Source organism: Nyctereutes procyonoides, unplaced genomic scaffold (genome assembly GCF_905146905.1).
Source record: "Nyctereutes procyonoides isolate TBG_1078 unplaced genomic scaffold, NYPRO_anot_genome, whole genome shotgun sequence".
Classification (NCBI taxonomy): Eukaryota; Metazoa; Chordata; class Mammalia; order Carnivora; family Canidae; genus Nyctereutes; species Nyctereutes procyonoides.
The window spans coordinates 62637888-62651266 of NW_026575133.1; the positions used below are offsets into that span (position 1 = coordinate 62637888).

The following is a 13379-nucleotide window of genomic DNA, read 5'->3' on the forward strand; positions in this document are numbered from 1 at the left end:
GTGCGCTGGGTACTCTTGGACCCTGAGAGCTCCTGGCTCCTGGAGGAATAGGGACTTGGTGAGGCGACAGGCGTGCATGCACTGCCCCCTGTATCAGCCCTGTCTAGAGCCAAAAAGAAGCGCCATGGCCATCCCTTTGTTACAGGCTAGATGTGATGCCCACATACTTGGGATGGAGGAGACTGTGGGCCCCAGAACGGTATTTTGGTCTTTTCTCTCTTCTTTCCTTCCTCTCTTCATCTGCTCACTCGCTCCCTGCCCCCCCCCCCGCCCCGCCCGCCTCCCTCTGCCTCCCACTTCTACTCTCTCTACCCGTGGCTCACTTGAGAAAGACACAGATGTGAGTGTGAAGAGTTATGCCTTCAACTCCTCACGTTATAATTTTAAAATGTATTTGAACAATAAATATTGGCTCTGTGACTGCATGAATAAAGCTTTGTGCCGCAATGTTTGTCTTTGTGAATCACTTGCATTTCAAAAGAGTATATAAACAGGTTTCGTAAGTGTTTTTAAATATGTCCTTTATGTGTAGACCAGTTACCCTTCAATTTTACACAAATGCAAGAATCCAGAGAGCAAGGGACTTAATTCCTCACCCCCCCCTTACGCACACGTGCTTATACACACACACACACACTGCCTTTTCCATTTTGCATTATTTAAAAACCTTTTTCTCTCTTAGCAAGTGCAGTTCTGAAACATAGAAATATGAATTTGGAGAAGTAACATAGCAGGGAGAGATTTTGCTGGGAGGCTTGGTCCTCGAGGAAAGATTTTGGAGATTTATTTTAAGTATATTGGACATTTTCTGCCTTACAGTTAAGTTATTAACAATTAAAAATAAAAGCACCCAAAAGAATTCTTGGAATTAGAAAAATAAAAAGTCCTTCACATTTTAAATAACGTTGGTTTCTTTATACCCAAAACAAAAAAAGAGCTCTGTATTACAAATAGACATATTGTCATATTGTCAATCTGTTTACTAAATCCAGGATTCTGACTTGAATTGTGCTTCATTGTTGTTACACTAGTAAATGGCCTTATAAACAGTACCCATTCCCAGGGCACTATTAGTGTCAGTGAATGGGTATAATCACTGTTACTTCCCACATCAAGTACATGCAGAATACGAGGCAGAAACTAGAGGAAGAAAATTAGTATGTTCATCCCTTTTACTGTGTAGCTTTAATCACTTTTGCTTTTTCCTTTATTTATTTATTTGTCTATTTATTTATTTGAATCATATCATGATTCTCATTCAATCTGTTCTTTTATAATTCCATGTATAAATTTCTGATAGATGACAATGATTCTAACTAAAATTGATATTTTAGGTTCAATTTACAAACAAACACTTGACAGATAGTCCAGATTAAATAGATATATTCTTTTTCCTTTGTTCAAATAATCCAGATTAAATAGATATATTCTTTTTATGTTCGTTATTAATATTGGTTTCAACAAAATCTTGTCTTTAAAACTTGTCTTCTATTCAAAGCCCCCTTTTTACTTCTGTTTGCTTCTCCATTTTGTTATGATTCCCCTGGGAATGTCAGGTAATCAGAGTCCCATGTGCCTAGCAATGTGTTAATAGCTACAGGGACACCTGGGAAGCAAACAGCAATATCTGTTACCATGAATAATTTATAAACTAGTTGAAAATGTAATATAAAGGCAATTAGAATAAATTGGAAAGGGGCAGAAGGAAATTGCTTAGTTATAGCTCTACTCCAAAATGTGATGACTTAAAACAACTATTTCACTCTCTCAGTTCTTTTCATTTGAATGGGCTCAGCTAGGCAGTTGTGCTTTGAGTGATGAAGGCTGGCTCCTAGGACTTAGGTCTTGCTGGGCCAGAATGGCTCCCTCACACAGGTAGCAGTTGGCACGGTCAGCTGGAAGATCATCTGGGCCAATCATTTGGAGCCTCTCAATTCTCTACATGACCCTTCCACATAGTCTGAGCTTCTCACAGTATGGTGGCCAGGATCCAAAAGGGAACAACATCCCAAGAATCTGTACTCCAAGAGGGAGAAAACAAAAACTGCCAAGTCCTCTTACAGGCCCAGAATTAGAACCACCTCACTTTTGCAGTGGTCACAGAACCAGCCCAGATTCTCCAGAGCAGGTGGTGGTGAAATTATGGGGATCAAACTGACCTCTCAGTGAGAGATTTGATGATATGTACATGTCCATCTTTAACTCACGATAGGTATTCAAAGGCATAGAGGTAGGAATTCCTAAGGAAGGCCTAGCCAGATTAGACACTGGATGATGAGATGTAATGGGCAAAAGTTTTCATAGGTTGGATTGAATCAAAGTATTCATTTCTACAAAGATAGTGAATTAACGTTTAGTTCAAAAATAGGGTTATGGGGTGCCTGGGTGGTTCAGTCAGTTAAACATATGACTCTTAAAAAAAAAAAAAAACTGACTCTTGATTTTGGCTCAGGTCATGATCTCAGGGTCATGAGATTGCCATGCATAGAGGGCTACACACTCAGAGGAGAGCCTGCTGCTCAACAAAACTGGAAAAATAAATTTATTCTTTTATTTTAAAAACTGATGACATGACTGGAATTTAATTTGAAATTATTCACCTTGGATCTTAATATGGTAGTGTTCATTTTCACTGAGATGAGTTTTTTCCAAGGCTTTATCAGAAGGCAGAGACACTAGAGCGTGAAGATAATGTGTCTAGAAATGGAGGCATATTCCAATCTTCTCCAATGATGATGTCTGGAATATGAAAACCCTTGAAAGTTTTCAATCTGAATACACTACTACAGTATTTTGGTATTAGCATACCTTTACCTAAGTTATCTCAGTTTTTGAAGAAAAATGATTTTGTAGTGAAAAACAGGAATGTATTAAATAGCAATTTTAGTAATGGTACAGTTAAATTATACAATTCATTTTTGTGGAATTAAAACATACTTTAAGGAATCTCCTTAATTCTTTTTTGCTAGAATGTCAAATGCTTTCTACTACACCACAGAAAAAAGTAAGAACCAACTTAAACATCAAAACATGGTAATACCCAATCTCTATCATTGCTGAAATTCTTCACCAAAAAGCCCTGAGTCAATTTCTATATATATGCAAGTGCTGTTGGGCAGAGGTTGCAAAGATGAACATTCTTGCAGAATTTTTAGCACCACAAGGGATTTAAAGGTGTTTGCAGTTAAATGTGGTGCAAATTAAAAAGTGACAAATGCTAAAAGAAAAAGAAGGTTCTTTCTTTTTTGGCCTAAAAAGAAGGTTCTTTCTTTTTTGGCCTAAATACTTTCTAACTAGACTTTATGGTGTTTAAACTCTTAGTAGTTAATTTTACCTCTGAATATGTGTTTTTTTCCCCCTTAACAATAGACCATACCTTGATTTGAATCTTTCCCTATATATTTAGCTATCAAACATTTATTTAGGATTTACTATATGCTAGGCATTTATATAAGCATTTCTTAGGCATAAGTCATTTAATTTTGTAAATAATCTTCTTATGTAGGTTCTATTACTACCTCCATTTAATAGCCTAGAAAACTATGGCAAGGAAATGATAAGTATCTTGTTCAAATAAGTGCTAGTAAGTGCTAGGGCAGGAATTTTAACCAGATTCCACAATCTTGATTACTGCATTGTATTACCTAAAAATTTTTCTGACAAAGATGTTAATTCATTCCATCTTTTTCTTTCTTCTTTCTTTCTTTCTTTCTTTCTTTCTTTCTTTCTTTCACTTTCTTTCTTTCTTTCTCTCTCCATCTCTTTCTCTTATTTCATTTTTACTTTTGTGAGATTAAAGGAACTAAGCAAAAGAACTGAATTTGGGAGAGATGATAGTACAGGTTTATAACCTTGAAGCTTCTTTGTTCTTTTTCTTTTTTTTTTTTTTCTCTATTTTTTTTTTTTTTTTTTTGGGTTGGGAGTGTAAAAAAGAAGGTTATACTGAAGATAAAGTTACATAATAAACTATTCTTTGATATTTTACACAATATATAAATATAACTATATTCTTAGTTTGCATGATTATAATTTTATATAATTACATATGAGATTTCTAGCTTAGATTTGACCTTTATCATATACAGTATTTGCACCTTCCACCTTTTACAAAGAGTGTTTAACATACATTATGCCTTTAAAATGTTTGTGCTAAACAAAGTTCATCTGTTTATTTCAGTGAAAAGTCTAAATATTATTTGAATGATGAAATCAGGTGGCTTTGAATAAATTTAAATTAATTTTGAAGAAAAGATTCTTCATAATAATGCAGTACAAAATTCAAAAATGGAAATTTTAAAAAGTTATAATTAATATAAGTGAAGCCAGTAAAACATGCTTAAGAAGTCACTAAATAGTGTATGACATGTTATACTTTTTTTTTTGAGAAAGACTAAAGAATGTCAGACACACATTATGTATTGAATATTAAAATTTTTCTGACGATACATATAGACATGAAAAAAATAACCTTAAAAATATAAACTTCGTTTGGGGTCTGCTGCAGAAACAAGATGAGAAGGGGACGTCATTGTTTGGAAAGCGTCGCAATTAGATGCACACGTTGTGCCGCCGCTGTGGCTCTAAGGCCTACCACCTTCAGAAGTCCACCTGCGGCAAGTGAGGCTACCCTGCCGAGTGGAAGAGAAAGTATAACTGGAGTGCCAAGGCTGAAAGATGAAGTACCACTGGCACTGGTCGAATGAGGCACCTAAAAATTATATACCGCAGATTCAGGCATGGATTCCGTGAAGGAACGACACCTAAGCCCAAGAGGGCAGCTGTTGCAGCATCCAGTTCATCTTAAGGATTTCAACAATTAGTCAAAATAAACGTTCTAGTTTTAAAAAGTAATATATATATATATATATATATATATATATATATATACATATATATGTATATATATATATTCTTATTACAACTTGAGATATACTGATAACAATTCACAGACATTTATTGAATACACAATCCAGGTACTGGAGATGTAATGATGAACATCACGGACAAAACTCTGCCTTCAGACATTTAACAGAAACAAGTCAAGTGTAGATTACAAGTTAGAACAAGTGGTGGTTAAAAATTAAGACATGGAGAAAAATAAGGAAGTAAAGAGGAGTAGAGCAATCCAGGAGGAGAAGTGGTATAATTTCAAATAAAGCATAAGAGAAAGTCCTCACTGAGTAAGTAATCATTGAAACAAGTATCTAAAGGAAGCAGGGAAGTGAACTTGGATTCCAAGGTGATGGAATTCCAAGTAGGGGAAGCAGCAAGTGGAGGGTTCTTTGGTGGGTTTGTCCGGGATGTGAGTGAACAGCAAAGAAAGTGCTTTGGAAACAAAGGGCAGGAAGGAAGGAGATGGTGAGGTTGAGGAATGAGGTGGGGAGCCAGATCAGATATTATAATTTATGTAGACAAAGATTTAAATCTATAGGAGAAAGTTGGCTTTTAGTCTGAGTGGGATGGGAAGCCACTGAGAGGATGTGAGTAGAGATTAACACAATCTGACATATTTTTTTTTTCTGACTTACTTTTTAACAAGATCATCCTGGCTGCTGAGTTGAAAATAGATTACAGGATAGACAGGAAAGAAGTTGTGTTAATCCAAAGGAAATGGTGTCCCTATCAGGGTGATAGCAGTGGAAATGAAGAAAAGACTTGAAAAATTCTCACTATAAAACTACACTGAATAGTTGTAGGAACCAATATGGGGTGTGAGAGAAAGAGAGAGCCCAAGATACTCCAGGTTTTGTTCTATACTCCTGTAAGGCTGGAATTATCTTTTACTGAGATAGGAAGACATTAGGAGAAACAGGCTTGAGAGAGATCAGGTGTTTGATTGGACTTACTGAAATGGCATAGCTAATTACAGAAATGTTGAATAAGTGTTTGGATATAAGATTTTGGAGTTGATGGGGTAGAGAACTATGGAATTAAAGTTGAGGATATAACTCTGGAAGTCCTTAGAGCACTTAAAGCCATAAATGTTATAAGATTATCAAGAGACTGAGTGCAAACAGATAATAGAACAATAAAAGGTGCTCCAACAATTAAAGCTTGGGGAGATGAAGAGAAACAAGCAAAAGACCTTGAGAGGTAGTAGTCGGTGAGGTTTGTGGAAAACCACAAGAGTCAAATGAAGAGACAGTCTCAAAGAGAAGGAAGTGATCAAATCTATCAAAGTTGATAAGTCAAATAAGATGAAGTTGAAAAAAAAATCACCACTGGATTTAGTAATTGTAAAATTTCCTTATCCCATTAGGAAGTAGGCAGATAGCATCAAGTGCAGCCAAAAAGTAACAGTCTAGATAAAAGAAAGGATGATCTCTACAGAAAATCTGATAATAAAGTTTTAATTAGCATACTTATGTTAAGCATTTAATGACCAAAGCAAGGAATGTATTTAATTTTGCGTGATACAAGTGCATTTATCTCTGAAAGCAATTATCAAAAGAAAATGAAAAGATTCTAAACATCACTAGTTTATGGAAATTTAAGTTATTTTCTTCCTTACCGTGAAACTAAGACACAATGATTTTAAACCCATCGCACATAAGCCTGTAACTTTTAATGACAAAATCAAAAAAAAAAAGAGTAAAAGTCATGGGTTAGCCATCCTGTCTTCTCATCCTGTCTAATCAACTTGAAGGTTGAGAGTTAGGTACTCATTAATGTGCTCAGCAAATTTTATCAAGAAATTACTCTTCCAGAGACTGTTTTGGACCAATTTCCAATCATCCAAACAAATTCAAGTCTTGGAAGATTTCAGGTCTCATGCATGCATTTCTGCCTCCCCGCCCCCTCCCCCATCCTCTGGAAGTCCTTGAGGATCTAATTTAACCAGATACTCAATCTCTCTCTGTCTGTCTGTCTCTCCCTTTCTGTCTCTCTGTCTCTCTCTCGCTCACACATACACACACATAATTTCCATCAGCATGACTATGCAGCAAAAAATATCTCCTAATGCCCTTAAATGCATTTTATTAATAAAAGACAGCTATTATTGCACATGGACAGACATATTAAAGTATTGGTGAGGAGAGAAGAAAGAAAAGGAGAAAGAAAAAGAAAAGAAAGAAAGAAAGAAAGAAAGAAAGAAAGAAAGAAAGAAAGAAGAAAGAAAGAAAAAGAAAGAAAGAAAGAAAGAAAGAGAAAAAAAAAGAAAGAAAGAAAGAAAGAAAGAAAGAAGAAAGAAAGAAAGAAAGAAAGAAAGAAAGAAAGAAAGAAAGAAAGAAAGAAAGAAAGAAGAAAGAAAAAGAAAGGCCCTGGGCTGCCCGGGTGGCTCAGCAGTTTAGCGCAGCCTGGAGACCCGGGATCAAGTCCCATGTCAGGCTCCCTGCATGGAGCCTGCTTCTCTCCCTCTGCCTGTGTCTCTGCCTCTCTCTCTTTCTCTTTCTCTGTGTGTATCTCTCATGAATAAATAAATAAAATCTTAAAAGAAAGGCACTAACTGGTGACAAATGCAAATGAATACGTAGTGCATCTTAACACCTTTATATCTTTTATGAAGTCATGATGGTATATGACTATCAAATTCTACCAGTAGCTACTTTTCACTTTTTTCCTATTCCTTTTGTCATTCTGTCTTGAACATTTCAGTTCTGATTCTGTCAATTATCTATCATCTATCTCAGAAAAAGAAAGAAGAGAACCCTCAAAGTAAAAGTGGGCTCATGTTAATCATGTCTAATGTGCTTAAAAATTGCATCAACAATTCTAATACCCTAGATTATTTGTAATTTACACTGGTTGGAATCTGTGGTTTTGCCTCCAGACAAGTAAATATATCTTTTGAGATCCCCTTTTGAGAAGCCCTAAGAGATATCTTGGTGGTAGTAAAAAGAGCAAAGAGGATGAGGAAAGTCTGTGTTCAAACCCCACTTTCATTACTCACCATCTCAAATGACCTGGAAAGACATTTAAGGATACTGAGCATCTTCTTACAAAACTGGAATTGGAATATTGTACCTATTTCAAGAGTTACTGTGATGACCAAAACTGACAATGTTCTATGAGATGTTAGAGTTCCCCTAATATAAAGTTTAATTTATATAGGCAGAATAGAATCAAAATAAGCATGCAGATAAGAGACCTTTTAAATTCCTTATCATGATGTTTCTCTTTCATAGTAAATTGCAGTGGGAATTGTATTTAATCCAATAGTCAGTCTATCCCTCAAGACAGAAGAAAAGGATCCTTTCAAATCAAATCTGTAGGCAACATTTACTTTGAGCTACACGCCACAGTATCTTGATCAATACAAAAAACTTTCTAGTGCACTAAGTATATACACTACTAAGTAGTTAATAATTAAAGTTTCAGAAAAAATAATAAATTAGTATTACTACTAATAATGTAGGCTTAGTTTTGCTATCAATAATCCTGTTTGGTGGGGCACCTGAGTGGCTCAGTGGTTGAGCATCTGCCTTTGGCTCAGGTCGTGGTCCTGAGGTCCTGGGATCGAGTCTGCATCAGGGCTCCCTCAGGGGAGCCTGCTTCTCTCTTTGCCTCTGTCTCTGCCTCTCTCTGTGTGTCTCTTATGAATAAATAAATAAAATATTTTTTAAAAAAATCCTGCTTGGTAAGTGCTTCTTTATGTGCCAGGCACATTGTTCAGCATATTTTACATTTTTTAAATCTAATTCAGTTTTTACAAAACCTATATATCATCTCTACTTTAGTTAGAATTCTCCCCATTTTAAAGACAAGGTAACCAAAGAACAGAAAGAAAGGGAATTTACAAAAAGTTGGTTAGCTGGGAGGTGGGTGGGGGGTGGGAGTGACTGGGTGACGGGCACTGAGGGGGGCACTTGATGGGATGAGCACTGGGTGTTATGCTATATGTTGGCAAATTGAACTCCAATTAAAAATATGTAAAAAATAAACAAAATAAAAAAAATTGAAGTGAAAAAAAAAAGTTGGTTAGCTAACATGACAGATCTGGAACTGAATAGACATCTGTTCGATTTTAACATCTGAGCTCACCCTATTAAAACAAAAGCATGAGTATTTTGCTGACATTATTTGATTGATTTCAACCTTTTGTAAAATAACTTTATCAAATTTAAACTCCTTGATCATATCTTTTTAAAAATAATATATTCTTTTTATAATATGATGAGGTATGCTTGCAAATGTTTTCCCATTTCTTAATGAAAATTTCAAAAGTAGTATCAGTAGAAAAACTTTGTACATTATATTAAATAGGACTCATCAATGTACCAAATATATTTATCTTACTGCTAATGTAGGTTTTAAGAACTAGTTTTTTTCTGGGACTCATTGGGAAATACTTTCAAGAATTCAAAGACTGGATTTGTCTATTGCTCTTTTCACTATCAATTTCATTAAATAGTTTTTCACTGGTATCTAAACTTTAAGAAAATTATATAAAATAATCCTTTTATCTCATGTCAAGAAATTGAAATATATATTTAAATATTAATTTGTATGTATGCCTGACTGCCAATATGTCCACATATGAACATCGAAACGGTTAAAAAAGTCTTATTGGTGCTTGAAAATATGATACATTTCCCAAATGTGGAATACTTTTCTACCACAGTCATCCAGGGAAAGAAAGCCAATAAAATATCTCATCCTTAACATTCTGGAAGTGCTCAATACATACTATTGGAATGAATAAACATATACATGAATGGATATCTGAACATTTTCAACCTGTAGAGAATATATTAGAATTCAATAATCTCAGTGTTGGAAGTATCCTTGAAAGTCACTTACCCTAAATATCACTCTGCAACTTGCACCACAACTACATGGTCAGAGAGGTTGTCAAACCTTTATTAAAAGACTTGTAATATCAAGGAATGATTTACCTCCCAACTACTCATCTCAGCTACAAAATTGTTCCTTGTATTGAAATAAAATTCATTTCCTTGTATATCGATCCTGGTTGTACACCTTGTATCCACCAGTATCAGTCCCATCCCTTTCTCAGCTGACAACATTTTCCATATTTGATGATACTCCATTTAGTAAAAATCATACAAACTGTCCGTGTAATTTATGTGATAACATGTTCAGTATCTTTTAATGTCATTTGAGAGGAAATTAATTATCTTATTTTCATTAATATATCACAGGAATTTTTCTAGGGTAGGCAAATATGCCCTTGGGTACATAATATGTGCCCATTAATCTGGTGAATTCACTGTTCCATCCTCATCAAGAAAAATGAGGCAGAAGTTCACATTCACAAAAGAAGCAGACTGGTATGCATTTATGCTCTTTCAGGGCTGTATTGTCTCCCATATTCTGTGATAATATAGTCCAAAGCAAAGTGCCCCATCTAGATTCCCTCAGTACATTCTCCTGGTCCACTTGACTATAGTTGTACCAGTAACTTCATGCTAATTGACATGAGTGAGCAAGTGATTAGCTTTTTGAAGACATTATAAAACATATGTGCTTTCAGAAGGTGGGAGAAAAAAAAACTTATGGAAGTTCAAGAGTCCAGCATATTAGCAATATCTTTAGGGATTTGATTTTCTGGGAATGTAAGGGTCAGGAGCTAATTATTGTATCTCACACCCTCAGAGTAAGGAATGGATTATTAGATCTCACATCTTTTATTTTTTTTTTTAAATTTTTATTTATTTATGATAGTCACAGAGAGAGAGAGAGAGGCAGAGACACAGGCAGAGGGAGAAGCAGGCTCCATGCACCGGGAGCCCGACGTGGGATTTGATCCCGGGTCTCCAGGATCGCGCCCTGGGCTGAAGGTGGCGCTAAACCGCTGCGCCACCCAGGGATCCCGATCTCACATCTTTTAGTCTAAAAAGGAAGCACACTGTCTTGTAGGTCTTACTGGATTCTACAGATAGTATATCTCACTTAAGAATATTGGTCCAACTATTACTGATTGACAAGAAAGTTGCTGGTTTTGAGTGGGAACCAGAAAAGGAACAGGTTCTGCAGCAGGTCTGGCCAGTGTACAAGCAGCTTTAACATTCAGGCCACATAATCTGGTGTATGCTATAGTATAGGGAGTATCCCTAGTGGGAAAAATGATGACTGTATTTATGACAAACCCTGACAGGAGAATCACAACATAGCCCCTAGACTTCTAGATCACAGCCATGCAATCTGAAGCAGAAAATCATATTCCTCTTGAAAAAAATTTTGGTGGCTAGTTGGTCTTGGTAGAGACAATGCTTGAGCGCAAGACAGTAAGTGGCCATATTGCCAGAGCTTCCTAAGGTAAGCTGGAGTTTGTCCAGTCTATCAAATCACAGGGGTAGGTGACTTCAGCAGCAATCCTTCATAGCATGTAAGTTCTACATCTGATATTGGACACACATAAATGCAGGGTCAAGGACACAAGTAAACTCCATGAACAAATGATCAAGACATCCATGCTTTCCACCACTGTTGCAATAGCACCTTTTATTACATCATACCTAGGCCACAGCTATCTGATGGATATGGAAAAGTTCAAGATTGGTTTTTAAATGATTAATTTTGTTATGAATGTAGAAGCTAAAATTGGGCTACTAATCCACAACCCAGGGGCAATTCTAGAATTCAGCAATGAGGAGAAATACTATCAATAAATATAAGCATGCAGGAAAACTGGTCATCTACTTTATGTAGGAAGAAGAGTAGTCTGAAATAAGAAGATATATATATGTGTGTGTGTGTGTGTGTGTGTGTGTGTGTGTGTGTGTGTATACAAACTCAACATCAGTGGAAAATGTCTTGGCTGATAGGGACCCAGACAGAAAAACATTAGAACATGGGGACAAGGTGCTCTGGAGAAGAGACATGAATGGACAGATAACAGTGGGAACAAATTGTGAATATATTTGTGTAGCATATCAACACCCATCAGAAAGCATCCATTATAGAAGTGGCACAAGTATATCAAAGACCTGACAGCCAATGTCACCCAGAGGCTCTCTTGAGTTATCCCAGAACTGACATAATATGCTTATTAATGGAGTAGCTATGATGGGAAGTATGGAGTCTATGCATGACTGTAAATGCCTGAGTTTCCTTCCAGTGATCCTGAGTTTCCTACTGTCACTACCAAATGTCTAAGCTACCAGCAACAAGGACTTAGAAATAAGTTAGTTACATTGGATTCCATCTACCCCGGGAGGAACAGCAGTTCATTTTGACTGTAATCGATGCACGTATGGGTTTGCCTTTCTTGCCCTAACACCTCAACCAGCACTACTATCAGAGGGCTTACAGAGTAGCCACACTAGATAGTTGGTCAATCAACATATTATCCTATATAATATCCTGTAGGTCCTAGAGATTCACTTTAAACAGGAGAGTAGCAAAGGCCACATGACCATGGGACCCACAGAGCCTGATATCTAGCTATCTAGAAGCTACTGGCCCAGGAGAGCATTAGAACAACTTTTAGAGAGAAATTTGACAGATACCATCTTGGAGATGATATACCCACTGTGAGTGTTGGATACAAATTAAAATAGAGTGCATGAGTCTAGAAAACAAGTGGGAAAAGCAAGAGTGACTCATTTGAGGAACTTGTGATTCTTTATCCCTGCATTTCCAGTCTCTGCACTCTAGAAGTCCTGGTTCTCAGATGGAAACATTTCCTCCAGAACATGCATGAAATTCCATTAAACTTTAAGCTCGTGCTGCTATCCAACAATATTGTACTTCTTAGGCTAGAAACCAGAAGTCGAGGAAAGTGTTAACTATCTTTTAAGTAATTGACCCTGATTATCAGAAGCAGGGAAAATATTTTTCATACCCTGATAATTCTTTTTTTTTTAAAGATTTTATTTATTCATTCGTGAGAGACACAGAGAGAGGCAGAGACATAGGCAGAGACAGAAGCAGGCTCCCTTTGGGGAGCCCAAGGCAGGACTCGATTCCAGGACCTCGGGATCACGCCCTGAGCCGAAGGCAGATGGTCAACCGCTGAGCCAGTCAGGCATCTCCCTAATAATTCTTTATACTCCTCTGACCAATCATGACAAAGAATGGACAAGGGCACAAATCACAGCCTGAAAAGTACATTGTGACCAGGGATCCAGGCCTCTTAAGGATGCAGTCCATGTAACTCCCCAAACTAGCAACTTAGATGAGCAGGGGTGCTAGCCAAGGGTGAGGGAAGTCCCACAGAGGTAGTAAAGGAGGGAGCTGACAAGTGCCAAGTTGCGGCCTTAACACTATCAGCAGCACATTGGGGTCCCACTAACTTTCCTCCTCTATTTTTTTTTAAAGATTTTATTTATTCACGTGAGAGATAGAAAGAGAGACAGAGAGACAGAGACACAAGCAGAAGGAGAAGCAGACTCCATGCAGGGAGCCTGACTTGGAACTTGATCCGGGGATTCCAGTATCATGCCGAAGGCAGGCGCTAAACCTCTGAGCCACCC

General features: G+C 36.8%; 1 pseudogene; it reads left to right on the forward strand.

The window, feature by feature from the left end:
• Positions 1-124: 124 nt before the first annotated feature.
• LOC129523215 (60S ribosomal protein L37-like) lies at positions 125-4808 on the forward strand (annotated as a pseudogene).
• Positions 4809-13379: the final 8571 nt, after the last annotated feature.